The 26,016-nt window shown below is 39.4% G+C and overlaps 1 protein-coding gene across 1 annotated transcript in view; it reads right to left on the reverse strand.

The window, feature by feature from the left end:
• Positions 1-22,665, reverse strand: part of LOC124253207 (sodium/hydrogen exchanger 1-like) — a 59,814-nt gene extending 37,149 nt beyond the window's left edge. Inside the window, 2 exon segments of the mRNA XM_046686936.1 lie at positions 4,570-4,645; positions 22,299-22,665. The gene's annotated coding sequence lies outside the window, so the exon portion shown is untranslated.
• Between the last annotated feature and the right edge of the window lie 3,351 nt (positions 22,666-26,016).

Below are 26,016 nucleotides of genomic sequence, written 5' to 3' on the forward strand. Positions count from 1 at the left end.
CTCGTGTCTGGAGTAAATACTAAACACAATTAATTAAGTCTTGATGTGGCAAATGTATTACATGTTATATAATATGCACATGGAAGTGTAACAAGAGGAATTATCGATCAAAGGATTAACCAATAACACGTTGATTGATTCGTGACGTTAATCTTCCGTGTGGAAGCCGCGGTGGCTGAGCTGGTTAGGCAGCTGACTTTGTGTGGTGCCTGACTCTGAGGGTGTGGGTATGAATTTAAAACTGTGTTCATTTTTTATGATAATGCAGATGGAAATATTAATGAGTGAAAAAGATTTCATCTTTGTTGATCAATGAAAGGATATACAATATACATATTACACTTATACTACCAATTGCGCTTGCGGGTGGCGCAGCAGAGATCGCAACCCAGTCAAGAATTCTGGGATATCATCCGGGTAGTTGCGGGCGCAAAACAATATCAAAAGCAACAACCCGTTCCGGGGCATTTCTCTGGTTCAGTGTCCCTTTAAAGAACTTGAAATTGAAGCTGAGCAGTCGTATTACAACTTTTTTCGCATGAGAAAAGAAAGTTGTCACGATCTTTTATTGAAATAATGAGATAATGAGGCACGAAACGCTCCGTTTTCTCCCGTTAAAAATCATGGCGTGATTTCTTTGAAGCAGACAAAGCCAAGTTTTGGGCTTGTATGTAAACATTTACCACGTGAGACCCAAACGCAATTTGATTGGCCGCGCCACATCCAACTTGCCTTTGTCCGCCTTTAAGCTTTTTGGGCTTTTCCAGGTGTAACAACTTCATCAGGGCGACGGGGACTATCCTCAATCGGCACGTGCACAGATCATGAGCGTCTCTGGTCATAAAAGCGTTAGTTCGCTTGCTGCTTATCAGCGTGCATCTAACCGAGAAAAAAATGCAAATGAGCCACGCTTTATCCTCTGGGATGCGTCCTTCAAATCCAGCTTTCGAGCCGACTTCGCTCACAAATACCGCCAAAGCCGCCACAATTTCAAGGTCGGGGGAGAAGTCATTGTTGCCGATAACTCAGGGTACTCTCCAGGAAGACAAACAGCTTGCTTTCATAGAGGATCTGGATCTGAACGAGTTGTTCTGCGACTTGTCAGTACTAAACAATCAAGCCTAATGTGAAAATGAACCACACGTCGTCACAGTTCCAGAACTGCACCATTCAGAACGTTAATGTCATAGAACGAAAAGGAGTGAGTGAGTGAGTGAGTTTAGTTTTACGCCGCACTCTGCAATATTCCACCTATATGGCGGCGGTCTGTAAATAATCGAGTCTGGACAAGACAATCCAGTGATCAACATCATGAGCATCGATCTGCGCAATTGGGAACCGATGACATGTGTCAACCAAGTCAGCGAGCCTGACCACCCGATCCCGGTAGTCGCCTCTTACCACAAGCATGGGTTTCTGAAGATCAATATTCTAACCCGGACCTCCACGGATAAGTACGAAAAGGAACGCTCCAAGTCACATAGTGTCAGCTGACCAATCAGCTGATGTTTGTTATTGTTGTTGTCTTCTCTTGAGAATACTGAACACAGAAGGAATGTTTGAATCCTTTGACTGAATGGGGCTTTCATATTAGCCAGTGTTACTATTATTTGAGTTTTTAAAACTGTTACTTCTGCATATCAACTTGTATGACTTGTGGTTATACTATCAATACATATTTTATCAAGGTTCTATGTTGCTGTTTGTTGTTTATGAAACGAAAAATGCGAGAAAACTCAATTCTTTATCATTTACAAATCTCTGATATAACACCACACTTTACTTAATTCAATACATCTATGTACAGTCAATATTTCTTCCCTTCGCGGCTGACATTTCAAATCTCAAATTTCTCGACCTGTCGGTAAGGGATAATATAACGGTGTCTAATTTAAAAACATGAATACAAATGAAACATGGCGGTAAGATAAATACGTTGTATCCTTCTCTCGAGGGATAAAATACGGTCTGATGTACCATCTATGTAGCAGAGTCACCCGAGCTGTTATGCAAAGTAGAGTGTCCGTATCAGACAATCCAGTGATCAACATCATGAGCATCGACCTACGGAATTGGGATACGATGACATGTGTCAACCAAGTCAGCCAGCCTGACCATCCGATCCCGTAAGTCGCCTCTTGTGACAAGCATGGGTTCCTGAAGACCAATTCTAACCCGGATCTTCACGGTGAGGTGAGGTGAAATTGGGTTTAACGTCGTGCTTGAGAATATTTCGCTCATATGACGACGTTGGATCTTCACGGGCCCGGAAGGAAAGGAAACACTCGATTAAAACTGTTCAAAACTGCAAGAGATTTGTCTTTAGTTATAGTTTCATAATATACTCATGCCAATAATGGTTGTCACCCCCTTCAATTTTTTTAATTGGAGAGGGGTGTGGGTGGGGTTGTGAGGTGTGTGTGGGGGTTGGGGTGGGGAGGGGGTGACAACCATTATTGGCATGAGTATATTACGAATATGGATTATTATAAGCGGTAGTGAAATATGAAAGTAGATGACCGTCATCGATCTTGAAGGATGACAGTTTAATGAGTGAGTGAGTGGATTTTCCTTTATGTCGCATCAGCACTTTTGAAGCTATTCACTTCGACGGGGCGGAGTATGAAATCAATAAATCAACAGAGTTTAAATAATGGCCCACAGAGGTAGTCGACCTTCCTTGAAAGTTTCAAAATCAGTAATGACACCCTAAGCACCTGTCTTGCTACAAAGGGCAGCACGTGCAACTACAGGATGCGTTTTGGCGGTATGTTTTACAGACATGAACATTCTTTCATTGGGTGCTTATTATCAACATCAGCTGGTTCTAGATGCGTTTTGGCGGTACGTACATGAACATGCTTTCCTAATACATGTACTTGCTATTAACATATCCCCTACATATCTGAATAGTATAGCAACGTGTTATTGTAAATCAATAATAGTATCAAGCACGGGCTTTCAGCAGTTGTCGCTTCAAGTAATTCAATGTTGAATATGTGTGCCATCTGAGCTTCTGCATGATGCGGTTGCTGAGTAATTGTGTTCAAATATAGCATTGGATGTTTGGTTTGTTGTTTAACGCCGCACTCAGCAACATATTCCAGCTATATGGCGGCGGTCTGTAAATAATCGAGTCTGGACCAGACAATTCAGTGAGCACTGACCTTCGCAATTGGGATGCGATGACATGTGTCAACCAAGCCAGCGAGCCTGACCACCTGATCCCGTTAGTCGCCTTCTAAGACAAGCATGGTACTGAAGACCAATTCTAACCCGGATCTCCACGGGTATGAAATATAGCAACCTAGTGTACTTGATGCATCATATACAGATATCTTACAATAGTTTGTGTTGCAGTTCTCACTCAGATTTAGAAATGTGTCTGTCTATGTAAAAGTGTCTTTTCATGCATAAATCACAGTCTTTTAAAATAAATAAACTTAAAACATAAACTATAAAATTTACACTTCAATAACACAGTATATGCCCCACAGATGTTTTTGCTTTGTTGCGGAATTTGAATATATAAGTGGAGAAGAAACATCTTGACAGATGTGATAATTTCATGCTATCAATTACTCGTGCTCATTACACATCGGCTAAGCAGTTAAATGTTAGGTAATTATCAGAGCGTGAAGGTGAAGGTCAGACACTGTCATGGCGTTGCCTTGACCTGACATCGATTCACGCGAACCTGACACTCAACATAGATATACTCCTATATATGTGGGACACAGGGGCGTAGCTACCATTATAAAAAGACAACAACCCGGGCTTACACATGTATTTTGCTAAAGATCACCATGAAGGTTGGGCAAGCCCTAACTACTATCAAAATAAAGCTTGGCATCCTGTCGGGCTTACAAGAAAACATTGGCTTGCTACGCGCATGGGACAGGCGTGACACACATGTTCCTTGATCCATGGAGCTTTTTGACACCAACACGGGGACCACAGATAAAGTGACGTGTGTGTGTGTTCACCTGTAAGAGGCCATTTGTCAAACGTGAGATCAAAGGCCAAGTGATGATTATTGAGATAGCAATATGTGAAATGCTGGACTACCTCGCTGACAAGATCTGTATATCGCTGGGGTACGACAGTTATGTATGAAGCAGACACGCCCATGCGAACCAAGAGTGTCCCCATTTTCGCCAAGAGTGCTCCTGTCCCCTTAGGCATATAGATCGAAATTTCTTATCAGATTGGGAAAACCAAGCAAGGTAATTTGACTCTTGAAACTTGATATCGTTCAGTAACCATCAAATAGCCAGTTCCCTTCCACTGATTTACTCACTTGAACTAGAAAATAGGTACTCGTACCGCGTGAGTTCCACACGTTGGGATCAATGCACAAGGGGTATGTGCTTTACCCAGATTGTAAAGAGTATCACACAACTCTTGTTCAGAGGTTGTTTGATCAAGGTTACAACATTCAAGGCCTCGTTTATGCTTTCAAAAATATGGTAGACGTGCGGAGGACATAATGAAACGAATCATTGACAAAAAATATGTCAGACTCAAATTTTGACTTGATCTGTATCTTCCTATGTTTATTCTACTCACCAATAGCCTTGCCTTTGCATGTGTTTGTGTCGAGTGGCACTGGAGGGTCAGGATCCGCTCACTGTTTCACCAACACCTGGAATTATCACGAGTATTATGATCATGCACAGTGACACAGTCAGAACCGAACAACGAACGCGAACTCGGCTTTCAAAATATATATTTTCAATAGACAATCATGTTAGCCTCTAACATCTAGTCTCTGAAATGAACACATAGAAAAAACGGTTCCTAAATGATATTCATAAAAAAAATATTTCAAAGGAGCCCAGAGACGTTCTTCATTTTCAAGACACCGTGATAGACTTGCCACATATTCCCGATTTGCATTTATTGTGTTGGAGATATGAATTTTTGTTTTGTCTATATGACAGACTAGTTAAACTGATACAGAATATTAATGGAAGAGCATTGATACCATGCTATGTCCTTTATCGCTCTTGACGTCGGATGCCGCGGCGTAATTCTACACCTCCAGCACGCACATGTCTGCTTACATTCCCAGTGCAATGCCCAATATTGGTACATTAATTATGATAATTTATGATGAGGTAACAGGTGCTTCAGGTATGTTTTCAATAACCACATAAGAAATACCAGCAGGTGCCCTGGTCACTTGTGATAAGATTGAAACACAAATACTGGATTGTTATTTAACAAAGTGGAACGTGGTGTTAGTTGAGACAACAAATTTCTTGAAATACTCAGGATATATGTGTGGTCCGCTCATTCTGTAAAAGAGTTTTTCGGGAAGCATGGTATATAATTGGTTTATTCGATAAAGGGGCCACAGGCCCATTATACAGTTACATAAGTCATAGCATGGAAATCTGGAGGGCCATAACACTGTAGAAGGTCAATACACATACACTTAAAGGTTGGTACAAGTTTTGTTAAAAAATAATTGTTACGTTGTTTAAATGCTAGGAACAAACACTTCGCTAATCCATTTAAAATACCTAAATTCTGTGATGTGCAAAGTAATACCAGTTTATCATAAGAAGGATGAGCACAATAGAACTCAGGCAAAATTGTATGTCTGAGATTATAGTAACAGGGACATTCCAAACATATGTGATATTCTGTCTCAATTACAGGTATAACACAAAATGGACATAATCTAGAATTTCTTGTCAGAGCAGATATTGTTCCAGACTCTATCATTAACTGATGGCCTGAACAACGAAATATACTCAAAGCGTTACGATAAGCTGGTACATCCAGGCAAGTTAAATACATCTCTCTTAAATGAAAGTTTAATGTCATAATATAAATTCAGTTTAGGGTAAGAATGAATATGTGTCAACCAGGTTTATGTATCTATATCTATGTCAATGCATCTAATTCTATAAGTTCCTATAAAAGATGAGAAGTCGAGATCTAGTTGTTTTTCCATACATATCCAAAGCCATACGTTTCTAATAGCTGTTTTACTTGCAACGCCCCAATTGCTATTAGTCTATATTGATAAAGATAAGCATTTGATAAAATTATATTTTCTTTTTGTTAAACCGTACCCAGAAGCTGATATTTCTTACAAATTAATTTACTTTCAGAGAATAACGTCCTATTTCACCACAAGCTAAAATATTTGGAACTGTTCTTGGAAGATGTTATATTTCCTTTAAGAATTTATCGTGTACATTAAGAATATCTTGAGATATACGTCAGCATACGTCAATATAGGTAATATCTTAACATCGAAAAGGTTTAATAGCACATCTATTGACAAATTGTTAAACATATGGATTCACACTTTGTAAATTTGGGGAATCAAAGCTTTCGGCGTGACGAAACGCTTGTACCCGATAAAATCTTTTGAATGATAAACATATGCTTCCAGATGATGACAAATGCATACCAAGATATTTATATGTGTACAATGCCAAGAGATAAACCATCTAAACTGAAACGTTCATAATTGCCGCGTCGTCAAGCCTTTCTAGACACAATTATCTTACCTTTATCAGTGTTTATTTTAAGTTTAGTGGAAGCAGGCAATATATCCGTTGATACTAAGGAAATGGTTTAATTCATGAAGCGTACTGGAAATTACTGTGCACCGTTGACGATCATTGCATAATTTTATTGTAGTTGTTGTGAAGAGTTGAGGAATAACTCATATTAATTGAGCATATTTGGGTGTTTTGTGACCATTGGCGCCGAAAAAAGTGAGTGAGTTTAGTTTTACGCCACACCCAGCAATATTCCAGCTATATGGCGGCGGTCTGTAAATAATTGAGTCTGGACCAGACAATCCAGGGATCAACAGCATGAACATAGCTGAGGAAAAGAGTTCTCATGGTTCACACAGGACATTGATGTGCCCGCTGACGAATATATTTTGCAAATGACCAGGAAGTTCTGATTGACAGTATTCACAAAGCTTGAACGATTTACAACAGGCGACCGTTTTCACAAAAGACGTCAGTATGTCTTGTGTGGATTCGAAAAGGTATGTGCAGAGGACTCAGAGAAGGCCATACATATCTTGCTCCAGTATTACCAGTGTTAATGAGTGTAAACTGTGATGACGTTTAAGAAATTGTTTTCATGGAGCACAGAGAAGCTGTTGTTGGAAACAATAACCTGTGCAATGAGCGCTGACAATGATAATCTCTAATTTGAAGATTCCATGAGCAAACGCAAGACCAAAAGCAACTAAACATCTCAGTTGATTTTATCATAAGATTGATTGAATTTCAAAACACGAACACTACTGGCGCTTTGCCCTGCATCCAGTTTACCTTCATAATAGAAATAGTTCCGTCAATGCCATAAAATTGATAGAAATACGGTGACCATCTAACCAGATGTTCGACGGGGTTTGTTCTGTTGAATGTTAAACTTGGACTCTTTTGTTAATTCTAACTTCTAAAAATGGTCGAGAACACTTTAAATTGCTTTTTGGAACAACAACTGACAAATCCATTTCTATTTGTGAAGTGTCAAAAGTTTGTTTAACGAGATCGCGCGAGATTCCGTTCAAAATGGCGGCGTCCATCTAGACGCTTCCGTTAATGCCATCGTGGTAACGCGTTACTGGTTACTTTTTTTTCTCAGATTGTATACGTGAGGCCGAGGAGGTGGGTTGTTAGGGGAATGAGCGTTAGACGTTCGTCGTGTTTACATTGTTGCTTTGCACGGACTATCAGGTCTGTCCTTGTAACTGAATAAATAATTTTTATAGTCTCCATAGATCGATGTGTCTTCAAAGGCTGTTATTCCGATCTTACATATTGTACACGGATGATCGCGGAGCTTGACGGAGTGCATTTAGAAGTCATGCTCAGTGTGAAAGTACGCGGATGCTCCGTGTGGACACGGCCCACAGGATCGTATCTAAATTTACAATGTAAATGGTGCAGTCCTGTTATATGAAAATGTGTCTGCTGAAATTTAGTTGATCAAAAAGATGACATGTTTGTACTTTCTTCCAGAACGTTTAACCTTCTTGTGGAACTTATCTATAAAAAGTAAAATATATCGTTCAGTATTCAAAATATGTTTGTTTAAACGTAAACACATTTGGTATTGCAATAGGTATCTCTGAACTGTATTGTGACATTGATTTCCGAAAACAAACATGTAGATACCTCTTGAAAGTCTTCCATAGTTGGACAATTTACAGCTTTACAAAATTATAACTGAAATTCTCATAACTCTGGTATAGTAATCAAATTATCATCAAAAGTCTTATTTAGGCATATTACGAGGGGCTATCAATATGTTTTGAACCTACAATACTTCTGATATGTGCATGATGAAAATAATTGAATGATATTGAAGAATGGTTTAGGTCATTCACATAATCATAATATTGACATGCACATGCCGCTAGTTTCCGGTCACGTGGCATCTAATCGCATGTACTCCTTCTGAAACGGCAGAAATGGACATATGCCGTTTCAATAGGGCTACATGTTTTTCAACTTGATACTCTTATCTAATGTCGTTGATAAAATATGGGTATTTGAAAAAACTAATCCCTGTTGATTTTCAATAATGTTATATGATCCTCAAGCATACAATCACGATTCTCTAGCCTTATACATTTCACATTGATGTCTTTCATTTCTGATTTCAAAACATTTATTTCATCTGGCATTGATCTACGAAAATCTCTAATTTCACCCTCAAGAGTATATTTCTACATCAATCAGATCTTGTTGTGTAACATAATCAGGTCTGGGATTTTACTCAATGACATTAGAAAGAATCAATATTGGAAGCGAATCAATACACCGGCAGTTGTCCATGATCAGATCAATAGCACCTCGATACCGTCCAGTGAACACAGGTCGTTGACTGGTGACGTCACCAAAGCACAGGTGTAAACAATACCTTTCCCCAGGAAGGAAGCACTAAAATGTTGGTATGACTGGGCTACAACATTCCCAAGTCTCATCATAGCCAGTGAGAGAGACAACTACACCGTACACAATCACCACACAAGCACTCAATCTACACATGTAGTGACAACTATTACGGTGCTGTGTGTAAGGTGTAAACCTGCCAACATGGCCGACCTTCCGAGTCCCGGACGGGCCAGGTCGATCAGTTTTCAAGTTAGAACTGATTTCCAGTGTCTCAGAAGTATCAGTTAAGAATGATGTTCTTTTTTCTTATATACAGTATATTATATTAACAACTGAATTGATATGCAATATATATTGCAGGGGCGTGTCACTATTAGTAATGGTGATATAAATTATATATGTCCCGGCATTGAAGCCGTTCACTGGGGGTTATTTAAGACTTGCTTTGCTTGGTGGAATATTTATTCGGTTGTCACTGAAACAATGAGCAGATCCCAATGATGTCTCACAGAATTATTTTGTATGAAGTTGTGTGTGGTAAATAAATGGTTTGATCTATGTGACTTGTACCAAAACATTAAGCTTCACAAGTACAATAGTCATTCTAAAATAAGACTTTGTGTAGTGAACATGAAAGTTCACTATGATCTCGGGCTCCTTTCACGAAGCAACCTTAACTAAGGTTAACCTTAACTCCATTCTTTAACATTGATCTCGGTTACCTTTCATTACGAAGCAACCTTAACTAGAGGTTAACCTTAATCCCATTACAATGAGTGAATCATTCTGGTGTCCCCGCACTATTGCTGGAATATTGCTAAAAGCGGCGTAAAACCAAACTCAGTCACTCAGTCAGTTAGTGATTACGACCTAAGTGCTTTGTTACTGACACAACCTGGAAGTACACCAAGATCACTATGATCTGGTCTTATAGCAGCTACATTCAAAGTTCACTGTGCTGTGTTTCTGCCTTAACATCATGCACACTTCACATGCAAGAAACTGTGTTAAATCTTAATGAATTTCTTCCGAAGTTGGACTTCAGTTCTTCTATGTCCTAACGTTTGCAGAAATATACGTTACCCACACATTACGATTCCTTTACATCAGTGATCCATAGTGACACATTTGTCTGTCAAACATAGAGACAGCAGTCATTTCTTTAGGATATTCACAAATTCACATCTTTTTCTGCTATATACAGTTACACAGTGTACAAAAATTCAAATCCGAGAGTAATTCTAACAATGAAATGTACGTTACTACGTTTTCCTTCTCAAGAACTATTCAACAAATTTTGTAAGGCTTATTATGTTTATGTAACTTACATGGACTATCAGAGTCATAAGTTTCGATTCGAAGTCGATTTTAGCTGGTGTGATAATGAGTAAATTGTTCCAATGTGAAATGAACGTGACCGAAATGTACGTTACCCAGTTTGTACGAAACTAACTGAGGAAAGTGAAAATAGCTCAGTTTGAGTTTTGACATGTGCTTCCTGTCGTCTGCTATTTTGCTGGAGTAGTGAACTAACCCTCAGCAGGCTTACAGGATATCCGGTAACATCGTCATAGCACCTTCCAAATTTGGGTTAGTTGACATGGTTACTTAAACCTATTGTTTTGTAAAGAGCAAGTAATAATTCTGGGTCTATATCATTCAGAAATGTTTTGTAATTGATAGACGGACCAAATGGGTTCAATTTTCAGGCAAATGTTCAGTTGAAGAGGAACACATTTTTATGGATAGACAACTACTTTATTGCAAAGACGCGACGTTTCGGTGTAGATCCTAACACCGTTATCAAACAAAAGAAGAAATGTTCTGTTGTTCTGGTGTGCAAAAACCTAGAGGTGAGGTGAGGTGAAATTGGGTTTAACGTCGTGCTTGAGAATATTTCGCTCATATGACGACGTGCATGCGTGTGTATGTGTATGTGCGGCTGCTTGTACTAGCCCAGACTGAAGCTGGTTTTATAGTGCTAGCCCACTGAGATACCATGCCGCAGTGAAGCATGAATACCCCACTCACACACATTAAACTGACTCCTAGCCGACCAGTTTATTACTCCATACAGTTTAGAAATACGACTCCCTAGTACGTCTTGTGTTAACACTTTAGATAGTTCCCAGTCGTGAAATGTATTTCTAAATGTATTTGATCGAAACGATACAATTTTAATGCATTTACCATTCAATAATGTACGTGTTTGGAATAGTATTAAATGGTGTATTGGTAAGCACTTTGTATCCAGTAAGGCATCTAGTTTGTGATCTATACATTAGAATACTTAAACATAATGTTTTAAAATTATTTGTATCGTATGCTTGTTATGTTATACAGCATATCGCTAGAGTGTATATTGTTAGAAATAAGGTTTGATAGCCAATGGGCCTAACTGAAACATTGTATCCAGTCGTGGTGTATTACAGGAATGACAGAGGGGAACATGTGCATCAGTTTCGTAGCAGTTTCGGATGAGCCATTACACACAGCCTCCACAGTGTTGACCATTCTGAAGAAAGTCATGCCACAGATCAGATCATTGGATGAGGATCAAGAGATGATCCACTGATGAACAGACAGTCCAACCAGCTAATACCAAAACAAGTTGATATCCAACTTGGTGGCGAAACATCAATCTGAATTTGGATTGAAGGCCAGATGAAACTATTTTGAAGCTGGTCATGGTAAAGCGCGACCATGACGGCCTTGGCGGGGTCTCAGAGCGCAAAAGCAGATGAATCAGTGAGGAATGACAAAATGTGTAATACAGGATGCAAAGGATTTCTTTAGGAAGGCTGAAAAATCAAGTCTCAAATCTGTGAAGTTCATTTTTGTTCCTGAAGAAGATTGCAAAAAAGCCTTGAATGCTGTTAAATTTTAAATTTGAGCACAGTAAAGGGAGCCATGAAGGTTCACGCTGTAGTTGGTCAGGGGAATTCAGTTGTAGCCGTGAGGGAGGTTAGCTGCTACTGCCGTGAATGTCTCAATGGCTGGCCTTGTGATTCCTGGAGAACAGAGTCCCTCGTGTTTGCTGAACAACCCCGTGCTGATCCTAAAGCCACGTCTCAGAACAATGCAGAGCAGAGTGAGAATGCTGACCCACACTTGACACAGGATGAAGATGTTTCCTCCATGTCTGAGAACAGCGAGTTGGGCAATTCGTGTCAGCTATCTATGAAGGCAGATGGTACATCGGGACGGTTCTTGATATCGACAGCACCGTAACACCGTCAACATCTCCTTTTTGCAATCAAAAAAGCAGCTTCTACAATGGCCGTCACGCCCAGGTGTTATCTGGTGCTGCTGCAGAGGTTGTGTGCAAGGTTCATGAACCAGTACCATATGGCAAGTCATAATGTATGTTCAAACTGAGACATGGAGACCTAAACCTGGATGCGGAGAAGTTTGAAAATCACAAGTGAAATGTCCGTTACCACCTGAAACCCTAGTGTATTTGGTGAAAAGCCATGTTAGTTCTCATTGTTTTATCGTATTAAAGTTGGAAGTTACAATTGCCTGTTGGTTTAAAGCCTTTGTTGTCCCGTCAGTGCGACTATTGTAGTATTTACTTGGCGAAAACAAAGTAGCAGTGGAAAGCAACTTGATTTGAAATGTACGTTATGTAACACATTCAGTTGTGGAGCTCACAAACTAGCAGCATTTCTATCATAGTTCTATTTGTTATATGTATCGCTCATTTGTGTGTAAGACTGTTAAGTGAATCATGATCTCACGCAATTTATTGATGGGTTATTTAATAGAGTATTTGTTCTTTCCTTCGTCTGTAGGTATTTCCTGTAAATTAAAACACAATTTCAATAAAAAGCTTCTATCCATAGTTATGCTTTTTCACTAATACAAAAAAATGTTTCAGTCACAGTACACACCATTCATCTCATTTAGGAGAGCACAAATCGATAGAGCATTTTATGTTGGCATTTACGAAATGTACGTTTAATACATTAAAATATTGACTTACATCACAGATTGTTTTACCACAGTGTCTATTTTAATCCGAAATAGGAGCAAACACTATACCTGGATGGACACGAAAGGTCTTTAAGTATTGAGACATTATTCGTTTTTAAACCTTGGAGTTCGAATGATAATTTGTTTTCTGTTCATGTTCGAGTGAGGCATTGACATTGTGCTGACGACCTCCATCATACTAGCGCGTTTTCTGCATTTATTGATTTTCTGTGAGTGTATTAAAACCACTGAAGCATTACAATTTGTTTGTGATCTATTTCTATACATAAACATTTTCAGAGGTCAGAGAGTCTGGTGATATACATTTTCCAAGCTGACTTCACGAGCTGCCAGACATTGATATTGCACGGATCATAACTGAAAATATATACAATGTAACATGAAAATACATGTATTTTAGTTTTGTGCTCCCAAAACAACATATTACTAAATGAATAGGTAATTTTTTAACTTCAAGGGATTTATTTTTTCAAGTTTTCTCACATGCAAATCGACATGCATATTGGGTTTCAGTGTACACCCGCAGTAAGATTGCCCACGATCAGATCAATAACACCATGGTACGCTCCAGTGAACACAGGTCGATGACTGGAGACGGCACCAATACACAGGTGTAAACAATCACTGTCCCACTTATTGGGATCTATGCACAATGGGTATGTACTTTACCCAGATTGTAAAAAGTGCAATCCGACTCTTGCTCAGAGGTTGTTTGATCAAGGTTACAACATTCAAGGCCTCGTTTATGCTTTACAAAATATGGTAGACGTGCGGAGGACATAATTAAACGAATCAGTGACAACAATGATGTCTGATTTAATTCCAAATTTGACTTGATCTGTATCTCCCTGTGATTATTCTACTCAACAATAGCCTTGCCTTTGCATGTGTTTGTGTCGAGTACCACGGGAAGGTCAGGATACGCTCACTTTTCCACCAACACCGGGAATTATCACGAGTAATAAGATCATGCACAGTGACACAGTCAGAACCGAACAACGAACTCTGCTCCCAGAATAAATATTTTCATTACATAGTTGGTTTCATCGCTTTATCTATTCGAAAATCGTGTTAACCTCAAACATCTAGTCTCTGCAATGAACATATTTTACTGAAAGAAACCTTGTGTGTGGTAAATAAAGGGTTTGATCTATGCAACTTGCACCAAAACATTCAGCTTCACAACTCACAAGTACAATAGCCATTCTGAAATAAGGCTTTGTGTATGTGACAATGAAATGTACGTTACTGTCCCAACCTGGAAGTACACCAAGTTCACTATGATCTGGTCTTATTGCAGCTACAACCAAAGTTCATTGTGCTGTTTTCCTTCCTTAACTTCATTCACACTGCACATGCAAGCAACTGTTTTAAATCTTAATGAATTTCTTTCGAAGTTAGACTTCAGTTATTCTATGTCCTAACGTTTGCAGAAATATACGTTACCCACACATTGCGTTTCCTTTACAGCCTAATTTGTGATCTATCAGACTAATTTGTCTGTCAAATTTAAAGGTAGTGTCTCGGTCATTTCTTTTACGATATTCATAAATTCACATCATTTACAAACTGCTATATACAGTTACACGGTCTACAAACAATCATATCAGTGAACACACGTCTGTGACTGGTGACCTCACCAATGCATAGGTGGAAACAATCACTTTCCCTAGATAGGAAACACTCAACATTTTGGTATGACAGCATCATTCCCAAATCTCATCATAGCCAGTGAGAGAGACAACTACACCGTAAAAAATCACCACACAAGCACTCAATCTACATACATGTATGTAGTGACAACTATTACGGTGCTGTGTGTAAGGTGTAAACCTGTCAACATGGCCGACCTTCCGAGTCCCGGGTGGGTGTGAGAACGTCCCGCTTCTATCCCTGGGCTATGTCGATCATCTTTCGAGTCTTTCTATATTGAAGTAATTCAGTGGGGGCTGTTAAGACTTGACTTGCTTGGTTGAACATTCATTCAGTTGTGTAAGGTCGCGATTCTATATTATAGTCATGTGGTAATGAGCCGGGTGCGACCACGTGGTCCGACAAGCAAGGACAATGTCTTTCTGACAGCATCTCCTACAGAAAATCTAATTGCACCTGTTCTGAAATCACACCCTGCAATAACGATGGCGCATGAACGGACGGAAACAAACATGGCGGCTTCTGTGTTTTGGTGTGTTGTTTTCTGCGCCATCTGCAACATCACAGCTACATGGCGGCGGTTGTTTACTGCCGCTCTCAGCAATATTCCAGCTATATGGCGGCAGTCTGTAAATAATCGAGTCTGGACCAGATAACCCAGTGATCAACAGCATGAGCATCGATCTACGCAACTGGGATACGATGACGTGTGTCAACCTAGTCAGAGAGCCTGACCACCTGATCCGGTTAGTCGCCTTTTACGACAAGCATGGGTTGCAGAAGACCGACTCTAACCAGGATCTTCACGGCTCTCCAGCTAAATGAGGTCTGTAAATAATCAAGTCCGGAACAGACAATCCAGTGATCAACAGCATGAGCATCGATCTACGCAACTGGGATACGATGACGTGTGTCAACCTAGTCAGAGAGCCTGACCACCCGATCTGGTTAGTCGCCTTTTACGACAAGCATGGGTTGCAGAAGACCGACTCTAACAAGGATCTTCACAGCTCTCCAGCTAAATGAGGTCTGTAAATAATCAAGTCTGGAACAGACAATCCAGTGGTTGGCATCATAAACATGGGTTAACGCAGTTGGAATACGATGACATCAACCAAGACAGCGAGACTTGCAACCCGATCCTATCAGCCGCATGTCATTACAAGCTTGGGTTGTCGAGGAACAATCCAACCAGGATCCCCACGGGGCAAGGAACAGTGCATTCAAATAGGCCTTTGTCAGACCGATGTAGCCCTAAATGTCAACAACTCTCAAGGGAAACCCGAGCAGGAATAAAGTACCTGTTTGTATAACGTGTGGGAAGACGCATGTAGATGGTTGTTGTTCTATGTGTGAAATATTAAGTTACATACAGTTAGCTCGTCACGCTAAGGTTTCTTTCTTGTTTAACGCCACACTTAGCAACATTCCACCTATATAATAATAATAATATAGAGATATTTATATAGCGCCAACATCCAGATGAGTCCTGCTCAAAGGCGCTTTCGTATGAGTCTGACAAGAAAAGAGTCACTCGGAACTGTAACATGATTTGAAAAAGAATGTTTTCAATATTCTCTTAAATGCACAGATTTTCTCTGCACTTTTAATGCCCAATGGGATGTTGTTCCAAAGCATAGGACCTGCTTTTGAGAATAATCTGTCTCCAAATGTCTTTGTCCTCGTACGTGGCACAACTAGTAGCTGGGCACTACTAGAACGTAGGGAACGGGAGGGTTGATGGCACTGGATCAGTTCGTTGATGTATGATGGGCCAATACCGTGAAAAGCTTTGTATACAAGTACAAGAATCTTAAATTCTATCCGTTTGACTATTTGGAGCCAATGCAGATGCATCAGAACTGGAGTTATGTGCTCATATTTGCCGGTTCGAGAGATAACTCTTGCAGCTAAATTTTGTCCCCGCTGTAACTTTGCAATTCGTTGTTTTGGTAACCCAACCAAGAGAGCATTGCAATAATCCAGACGGGATAACACGTATGCCTGGATGAGTGATGCAGCCACACGTGTGTTTATATACTTCCTTATTAGAGCAATGTTCCTTATATGGAAGTATGTTTGTTTGTAGATTTGGCTGATATGGTCTTCAAGTTATATGGCAGCGGTCTGTAAATAAATCTAGTCTGGAACAGACAATCAAGTGATCAACAGCATGAGCATCTACGCAGTTGGGATACGATGACATGTGCCAACCAAGTGAGCCAGTCTGACCACCCGATCCCGTTAGTGATCAGTTACAACAAGCATGTGTTACTGAAGACCAATCTTTTCCTGGATCTTTACGGGTTGTCACGCAAAAGACCCATGGGGTATTGCCTAAAGTCGCACTCCAGCAATATGGCAACTGGGATACGATGACAGGCACCAACCAAGTGAGCGAGCCTGACCACCAGATCCCGTTAGTCGCCTCTTACGACAATCATGGGTTGCTGAAGACCAATTCTAACATGGATCTTCACGGGTCGGACAAAAATCAGCCCGCAGAGTTTGTATTGTTTGTCAGTCTGTTGTTGAACTTCTTGTGGATTATTCTATACAATCACCTTGTATGAAATAAACTTTAAGAAGATGGTGGTCTGGATATTATATTACCGAGGTCCAACAACAGCAAGATTTACTGTTAGCTGTTTCCATCGTACGTTCAACAACCACTGTGTGCATCATTCACCTCTGTCATCAGATATCTGTGTCAGGTCGGAACTTGTACAGTGAACTATTTGTCTGTGAATGATAATTCGGGAACAAATCACGGCGGGACTCCTTCATCCAGTTGGGTAAAACTCATTGTGATGTCATTTGGGTGAGTGAGTGAGTGAGTGAGCTGGACACAAGAAATGGGCTTCACACATTGTACCCATGTGGGGAATCGAACCCTTACCTTCACATGAGCATCAAGACGAGGTGCATTCAGGGCATTTAGAGCATGTCTCCATTCTGTGCTTGAAATAGACGCACTGTACAACTGACTGACTGAGTTTAGTTTTACGTCGCTTTTAGCAATATTCCAGCAATATCACGGCGGGGGACACCAGAAAATGGGCTTCACGCATTGTGCCCGTGTGGGGAATCGAACCCGGGTCTTCGGCATGACGAGCCAACGCTTTAACCACTAGGCTACCCCACCGCCCCCGCACTGTACAAGCATACTTATGTATGAAAGACCTGTAAGTCTAACGTTTGCTTTATAACGGTTTGCATTTCGTTTAAATAAACAGTTCACAGCACTGTTGTTTGAAGTTAAATCACGAATGACAAGAGAGAGAGAGAGAGACTAATGAAAACGTAGTAGAAGACGAGGTGCCTATGAATTTATAACGTGATCATATCACTGTCATCATCATCATCATCATCATCATCATCATCATCATCACGGGTGGTGTACTGGTTAGAGCGTCCGCCCGACCGCGTCATACCTAGAGACGTTAAAATATGGTACTTGTTGGTCCCTGCCTGGCGCTCGGCATTAATGGGTACAACAAGGACTGGTCGGAGTCAGTATAATGTGTCTGAGTGGGGTATTCATGCTTCACTGCAGCATGGTATCTCAGTGAGCTAGCACTATAAAACCAGCTTAAGTCTGGACTAGTCCAAGCAGCCGCACATACACATACACACGCATGCACGTCGTCATATGAGCGAAATATTCTCAAGCACGACGTTAAACCCAATTTCACCTCACCTCACCTCACACACAACATCATGCAAAATAATTTGATGTTTTATATATGGCAGTGAGACATTGGACCTGCTTATTGGGTTTCAGCGTAAGATTCATTGGCGAGAGGACCCGTGAAGATCAGGGTTAGAATTGATCTTCAGTGACCCATATGCTTGTCGCAAGTGGTGACTAACGGGATCGGGTGGTCAGGCTCGCTGACTTGGTTGACACATGTCATCGTATCCAAATTGCGTAGATCGATGCTCATGCTGCTGATCACTGGATTGTCTGGTCCAGACTCGATTATTGACAGGGTAAAGCGTTTGCTCGACACGCCGAAGACCCGGGTTCGATTCTTTTCAGTTCTGGTGTCCCCACGGTGAGTGTGTCTGAGTGGGGTATTCATGCTTCACTGCGGCATGGTATCTCAGTGGGCTAGCACTATAAAACCAGCTTAAGTCTGGACTAGTACAAGCAGCCGCACATACACATACACACGCATGCACGTCGTCATATGAGCGAAATATTCTCAAGCACGACGTTAAACCCAATTTCACCTCACCTCACCTCACCTCACCTCACCTCACCTCACTTCATCATCATCATCATCATCATCATCATCATCATCATAATCCTGGCGAGGGTTTCAACGGAAACCCACTCACGACATTATGCTGCTATGTACTCTTAGTCCAGGGAATACCAAAATCAATAACACTGCAATATGTACAATAGTCTCTGGAGATATGGGAGGGACGCCATGACACACCTCGTTTACATCTGGCCAACATTCAAAATTTCACAGGACGGTGACGAACGGCAACGTCAGGGGGCAAACCTTCCACCCTTCTATGAAGTCAAACTGACGTAGTGAACCCGGGTCTTCAGCGCGATGGTTTGTCACGATATGGCTGAAGTATTGCCGATGTGACGATAAATATTAACTCAATCACCCCGTGTGATGAGCGAATGCTTCAATAACTAGGCCACCCAACATAGCATTGCAGTAAAGCAGCCATTTTTGTCACTGCGGGCGATCTTCTTAACTGAACAACGTGTTCTTTACATAAAACATTGTCAGTTTTAGGAAGCTATTCAGGACTGCAAAACTTGACTTGCTTGGATGAAGATTGATTCAGTTGTGAACTACCCTTGTGAAAATACAATGTTGGTTTAGAGAGAGTCACTTTGCACACAAAAAACATATTTTTTGATCGAATTTGAGGATGCCGGATTAGAGGGAATTTCTTATATGATATGATATAGGGACAAATTCGGGACCAAAAGAAATGTCGGATTAGATGGATGTCGGTTTAGAGGGAGTCCACTGTATGCCATTTACGCCTGACGAATGACGTAGCCGAGTGCAGCTATGCGGTTTGCCCTCAACACACAAGAAGTAGGTCAAAGCCTTGACTATCTGACCGTATCGAGCTGCTACATAATATGTGACTAATTACTCCACCTTTCCCATTCAATGTAATTTCCTAGTCATGATCAGTTTCCGATTAATAACAATACTGTAATCTACATTTACAGCGAATAAACTTATGTGGATACTGTAATTTCTTTAACCAGTTTCCGATAAATAACAATGCTGTTCTCTGCGTTTACAACGAATAAACTTATGTGGATAATGTAATTTATTCAATCAGTTTTCGATAAATAACAATACTGTAATCTACATTTACAGCGAATAAACTTATGAGGATACTGTAATTTATTCAATCAGTTTTCGATTAATAACAATACTGTTACCGAGGTTTATAACGAACAAGTTTATAACAATAATGTAATTTTTTTCAAATCAGTCTCCGATTATTAGCAATACTGATGTCTACGTTTAAAACGAATAAACTTATAACTTTAATGTAATTTCTTCGACCATTTTCCAATTAATAATACTTCTGTAATCTACGTTCATAACGAACCAGCTTATAAAAATAATGAAATTTCTCAAAACAGTTCCCGATTAAAAACACTATTGTAATCTACGTTTGTAAAGAACCAGCTTAAAACAATATTGCAATTTCTTCAATCGGTTTCCGGCTAATAACACTAGTGTAATCTACGTTTATAAAGAACACAGCTTAAAACAATGATGTAATTTCTTTTATCAGTTTCCGATTAATAACACTATTGTAATCTACGTTTATAAAGAACACAGCTTAAAACAATATTGTAATTTCTTCAATCGGTTCCGATTAATAACACTATTGTAATCTACGTTTATAAAGAACACAGCTTAAAACAATATTGCAATTTCTTCAATAGGTTTCCGGCTAATAACACTAGTGTAATCTACGTTTATAAAGAACACAGCTTAAAACAATATTGTAATTTCTTTAAATCAGTTTCCGATTAATTTCTTTAATCACTACTAGTGTAATCTACGTTTATAAAGAACACAGCTTAAAACAATATTGTAATTTCTTCAATAGGTTTCCGACTAATAACACTATTGTAATCTACGTTTATAAAGAACACAGCTTAAAACAATATTGTAATTTCTTTAATCAGTTTCCGATTAATAACACCAGTGTAATCTACGTTTATAAAGAACACAGCTTAAAACAATATTGTAATTTCTTCAATCAGTTCCCGATTAATAACACTAGTGTAATATACGTTTATAAAGAACCAGCTAAAAACAATTATGCAATTTCTTCAATGGGTTTCCGGCTAAAAACACTATTGTAATCTACGTTTCAGGAGGGAGCCCTGAATGAAATGCCCTTTTCGGGATTCATTAACAAATTGAAAGTCGTTTATGTGTTCACACATGGTGTTCATTTAATCTGGGTAGATTACACGATCCAGTCTATAGTAATTTTGCATCTTTTAAAACGTGGACAGCAGTTTCCAAAATATGACGTATTTGTGTGTTACCATCTGTGTATTAACAAACGACAGATCTACGAGCTGTATGCTAACAAGCAGGTTTCTCTGTACGATAAAGATGTTTTAGTTAGTGAGTGAGTTAAGATTTATAGTCACATCGGCAATATTTCAGCCACATCGTGACTTTAAAAGTTATACATTCATAATAAACGCAATATAAGTACTAAAACTGACGACGAAGGACAGTAAAATAACTAGATTATCACAGATAGAATATAGAATAAAACTAACATGTAACCTTAAAACTAAACTGATATTATGGGCAATACAATATAAAATCGGGCTGAAGATCACCAGCAACTGAAGGTACATCACGATGCTGGGGACCATGGGGACTTACAGTACTTTTGCTATCTGCATGGACCCTAGCTGGATTTACATTATTCTTTCAGATGTTGGTGATTTTTGCATATATATTACAAGAACAGATATACATGTACTACGATTATAATCACGGACAATGAAAAATACTTTAATTAAAATGGGACTTACATACCCTCTCCGGGAGACAATAATGTTACGCTACTTCAACCCCCTATGAAGGTATAGCTTCTTACAATCAAAGTTATTTAGTCATTGACACAAATTAAAATTCTTATACTAATTACAATACAAATCAAAATGACTGAATGAGCACTGATACAATTAAAAAATCCTTCACATAAGTTGATTTGAAATATTTATCCCTTGTGATGGGAAAATCCAATGCAGTCAAGTAGGACATGCTTGGCCGTGATTCTTTAACCACAATGGATGCAAAACGGAATATCCTCACCTTTCAGTAGGTATTCGTGAGTATATTTTTCATGGCCAACACGACAACGTCTCATTATGACCTCTTCAAATCTGGACTGACAACCCAAGTAGGTGTAAGTGACAGTTGGGTTTATTTGATGTAATTTATTAATACCTATTTGAGTGTCCCACTTCTGCATCAGATCACGGATGTAATCTCTAATGATATGTAGCTTTGTAATCAGAGAATGGAATGAGAAGTGGTGTCACAGATTTGCTGAGTGCTGCCTTAGCAGTAAAATCGGCCATTGTGTTGCCAGAAATTCCAACCTGGCTGGGTAACCAACAGAGGACGATGTCTCATTGGCCAGTAGCAAGATCATTATATAATTCAATGACACGATAAAGAGGAAGGTGCCAAGCTATGGAAAATATACTACGCTCACCCGTATACTATTTCCGAATTCCGTCTCCTCGTAACTCCTAGCTGTAACTCACGGGCAAGTGTACTGTACTCCTCTCACATCTCCCTGTGATCCATATCTTCGTTCATGCTTGATATATGTGGCTTCACAAATAGCTGAATCATACCTACCTGTTGCTATTAAATGTCCACAAAAGCTCACGCAATGCACACACTGCTTCGTTTGTGTTATGCCTGTCCTATGAGGTTAGGCTCTGTCACACTTTGACGTTGTAGCCAGCCTATGCCGACGTATCACAATCTCTCTAAAGCGCTGGTATACGCTGAACTATTAGTGGTTTTTTTGCAAAGACTGCAGAATACGGGACACATTTTTTTTAGAACACCGACATTATTGGAACTGCGCGAGATAAATGCGCAGTTCGTTTCCTTAGCAACGAGGTTTGTTTACGTTCTGGCTTCACTTGCATTTTACCATTTCCTCTAGCTTTTGGGTACCTTATGCCATTATTTTCTAGCCATGTTGACTTCTTTTAAAAACTTTTTTTTTATGGTTAGCTATACCTTAAGGTTTTAGATCGAGGATCACTTACCTTTACACAACAAAATCATCTAAGCATCGCCATTGACGCTAGGGCGTGTTGTTTAGCCGATCCTCTGAGCAGCGCTGGGCTGTTATTGGCTAAACAACGCATCGTTGCATGCATCGTTGCACTACGCCTTGCCGCGACTGAGACAGGTGCTTCCCACGTAAGCCAGCGACATTCAAAATGGTGTCACGGTATGTAATTCTACAAGGCAACAAAGGTAACTTGTCCCTATTGGCAGTGTATGGGGCAACGTTGGAGGCACACGAGACGGACGTTAATTTGGGGGGTGAAGCGGATGACCATACCTCCGTCCATTAGAGAGTTGCTTCTATCAGAGATCGGTACTCGTACCGCAAATACGGTACTTTCAGCTTCAGTACGGTGGCAGGCCGGGAAAACCACATTTCAAAAATGACTATTGCCGGGAAGGCCACATTTCAATTACATGGCTGTAGCCGGTAAAGCCACATTTCCAATAGATTAATTAATTAATAGATTACCGTAACCGGTAAAAGAGTGTCCCCATGTATAATTTTGATTTCACAAGAAACGAATAAAATCTTTCCTACTCACAAGCGTGGTGTTTAGCAGTACCGGTAAAAGACTGTTCCTACACTAACGCCAAAAGAAACGTTACCCCACTACCTTTATGAAATACTTAAAAATTATCAAAGATATGTTAGAAGGTATTAGTTTACAAGGGAGCTTAACAACACAGCTTTATGCAAATCACGAACCAAATTCTCAAACACATTCATATTTAGGTGAAATACATCTTTTTCAGAAGAGTTAAATTGTCCTATTTTCGACCATGCCGACATAAACCAATAACAGTGATTTAGACGTCCAAAAGAAAGGTTGAAAAAAGAATGTTTGTAAATTGTAAATGTTTGCTTTGTGATCTTACGCCATGTTACCTGTTTGTACACATGACAACAAACTAAATCATTATCGTTATTATTATGTTTTTCAGATTAAGATTTATTATTATGTGATAATATTATATTAAAATACCTATTGGTATATTATATTGTGCTAATTATAGAAATAAAATCTGTTGTGATCTGAAGGAAATTATGAGGAAACATGTCTTGTTTTGTTAAATACGGTAACGCGTTTGAATCACTAGGCATGTTTTGACTCGGTTCGAAGAACGTGTGGTGAAATAGACAAATGAAATTATATAAACAGTTTATTTACTGTCATAACATATAAAAAGCTCGCGCCTATGAGATATCAACAAAACATTAGGAAAATAGCTCACACCAAAGCCTTCACCGAGTATTCACCGGACAGCCCGCTTCCAAGTTGCGCGAACCTATTTCACTGCGCACGTGCTATGAGCGCAGCCCAGCTGTTGAAACCAGTTTTCCCCAGAAAAGTCGGGGGAAAATTAGTGAATCGTTTGAACTCCGATTTCGCGCGGGTTTTTTCATCGCGTTATTTTTCAACTTTATAAGTTGAATTTGCATATTTGATGATTTGTTTCGGTAAGTCCATACCGAAAGGTATCAGAATCTGCAAAGTTGTGTTTTACGTTGCATGTGACCTTTAAGCGACTCTACTCATGTTCTGTTTCCGGAATATTCCATTCTCCCTTCAGGCCGTAGACAGGCGTGTATCGACAATAAGAACAAACAGGGCTCTCCTTTCATTTTTACCTTCAAGTATATGAGAAAAGAACAAAAAAGGATTGTGTCTCAAATCAAATGTGTGGGAAAATGTTTCTAGGCTAATGTGTCATATGTATGTTTGTATGTATGTATGTATGTATGTATGTATGTATGTATGTATGTATGTATGTATGTATGTATGTATGTATGTATGTATGTATGTATGTATGTATGTATGTATGTATGTATGTATGTATGTATGTATGTATGTATGTATGTATGTATGTATGTATGTATCTATGTATGTATCTATGTATAATTATGTTTTTGACAGTGAACCCCAATGCCACTCCTTACAATCTGGGTAAGCACATACCCGTTGTGCATAGATCCCCATATGTGGGACAGTGATTGTTTACACCTGTGCATTGGTGTCGTAGTGAGTCATCGACATGTGTTCACTGGAGCGTATCAGTGTGTTATTGATCTGATCGTCGGAAATCTTACTGCGGGTGTACACTGAAACCCAATATACAGGTCGATTTGCATGTGAGAAAACTTCAAAAAATAAACCCCCTGAAGTTCAAAGATTACCTATTCATTTCGTAACATGCTATTTCGGGATTACAAAACTAAAATGGTTTCAAGTTACGTTGTATATATTTTCAGTTATGATCCGTGCAATATCAGTGTTTGGCAACTCGTGAAGTCCGCTTGGAAATGTATGTCACCAGACTCTCTGACCTCTGAACAAAATGCTCATTATCTATAGAAATAATCGCAAACACATTGTAGTGCTTCAGCGGTTTTCCTTCACTCACAGAAAATCAATAAATCCAGAAAAAACGCTAGGATGAGGGAGGTGTCAGCACAATATGCCTCACTCGAACATGAACAGCAAGAAATCAACAACTTGATCATTCGAAATTCAAGGTTTAAACCCGAATAACGTCTCAATACTTAAAGAGCATTCATGTCCATCCAAGTATAGTGTTTGCTCCTATTTCGGATAAAAGTAGACACTGTGCTAAAACAATTTGTCATGTAAGTCAATATTGTAACCCACGAAAAATGTAACATACATTTCGTAAATGCCAACATAATATGATCTACCGATTGGTGTACTGTGACTCAAACACTTTTTTGTATTAGTGAGAAGCAGGGAGCATAATTAAGTTATTGATAGAAGCTTTTTCATTGAAGCTGTCTTTTAATTTACATGAAAATACCTACAGACGAAGCAAAGAACAAGTATTCTATGAAATAACCCATCAGTAAAGATCAGATCATGATTCACTTAACAGTCTAACACACAAATTAGGGATACATAAAACACATAGAACTATGATAGAAATGCTCCTGGTTTGTGAGCTCCACAAGAAAGGCTTTAAACCAACAGGCAATTGTAACTTCCAACTTTAATACGATAAAACATTGAGAACTAACAGCATTCACGGTTTCTTGGCATTCTTGGAAATCTTCTTTAGGAACAAAAATGAACTTCACAGATTTGAGACTTGAATTTTCAGTCCACCTA

The sequence above is a fragment of the Haliotis rubra genome, unplaced genomic scaffold (genome assembly GCF_003918875.1).
Source record: "Haliotis rubra isolate DU_JTF1 unplaced genomic scaffold, ASM391887v1 Scf535, whole genome shotgun sequence".
NCBI classification, from domain to species: domain Eukaryota; kingdom Metazoa; phylum Mollusca; class Gastropoda; order Lepetellida; family Haliotidae; genus Haliotis; species Haliotis rubra.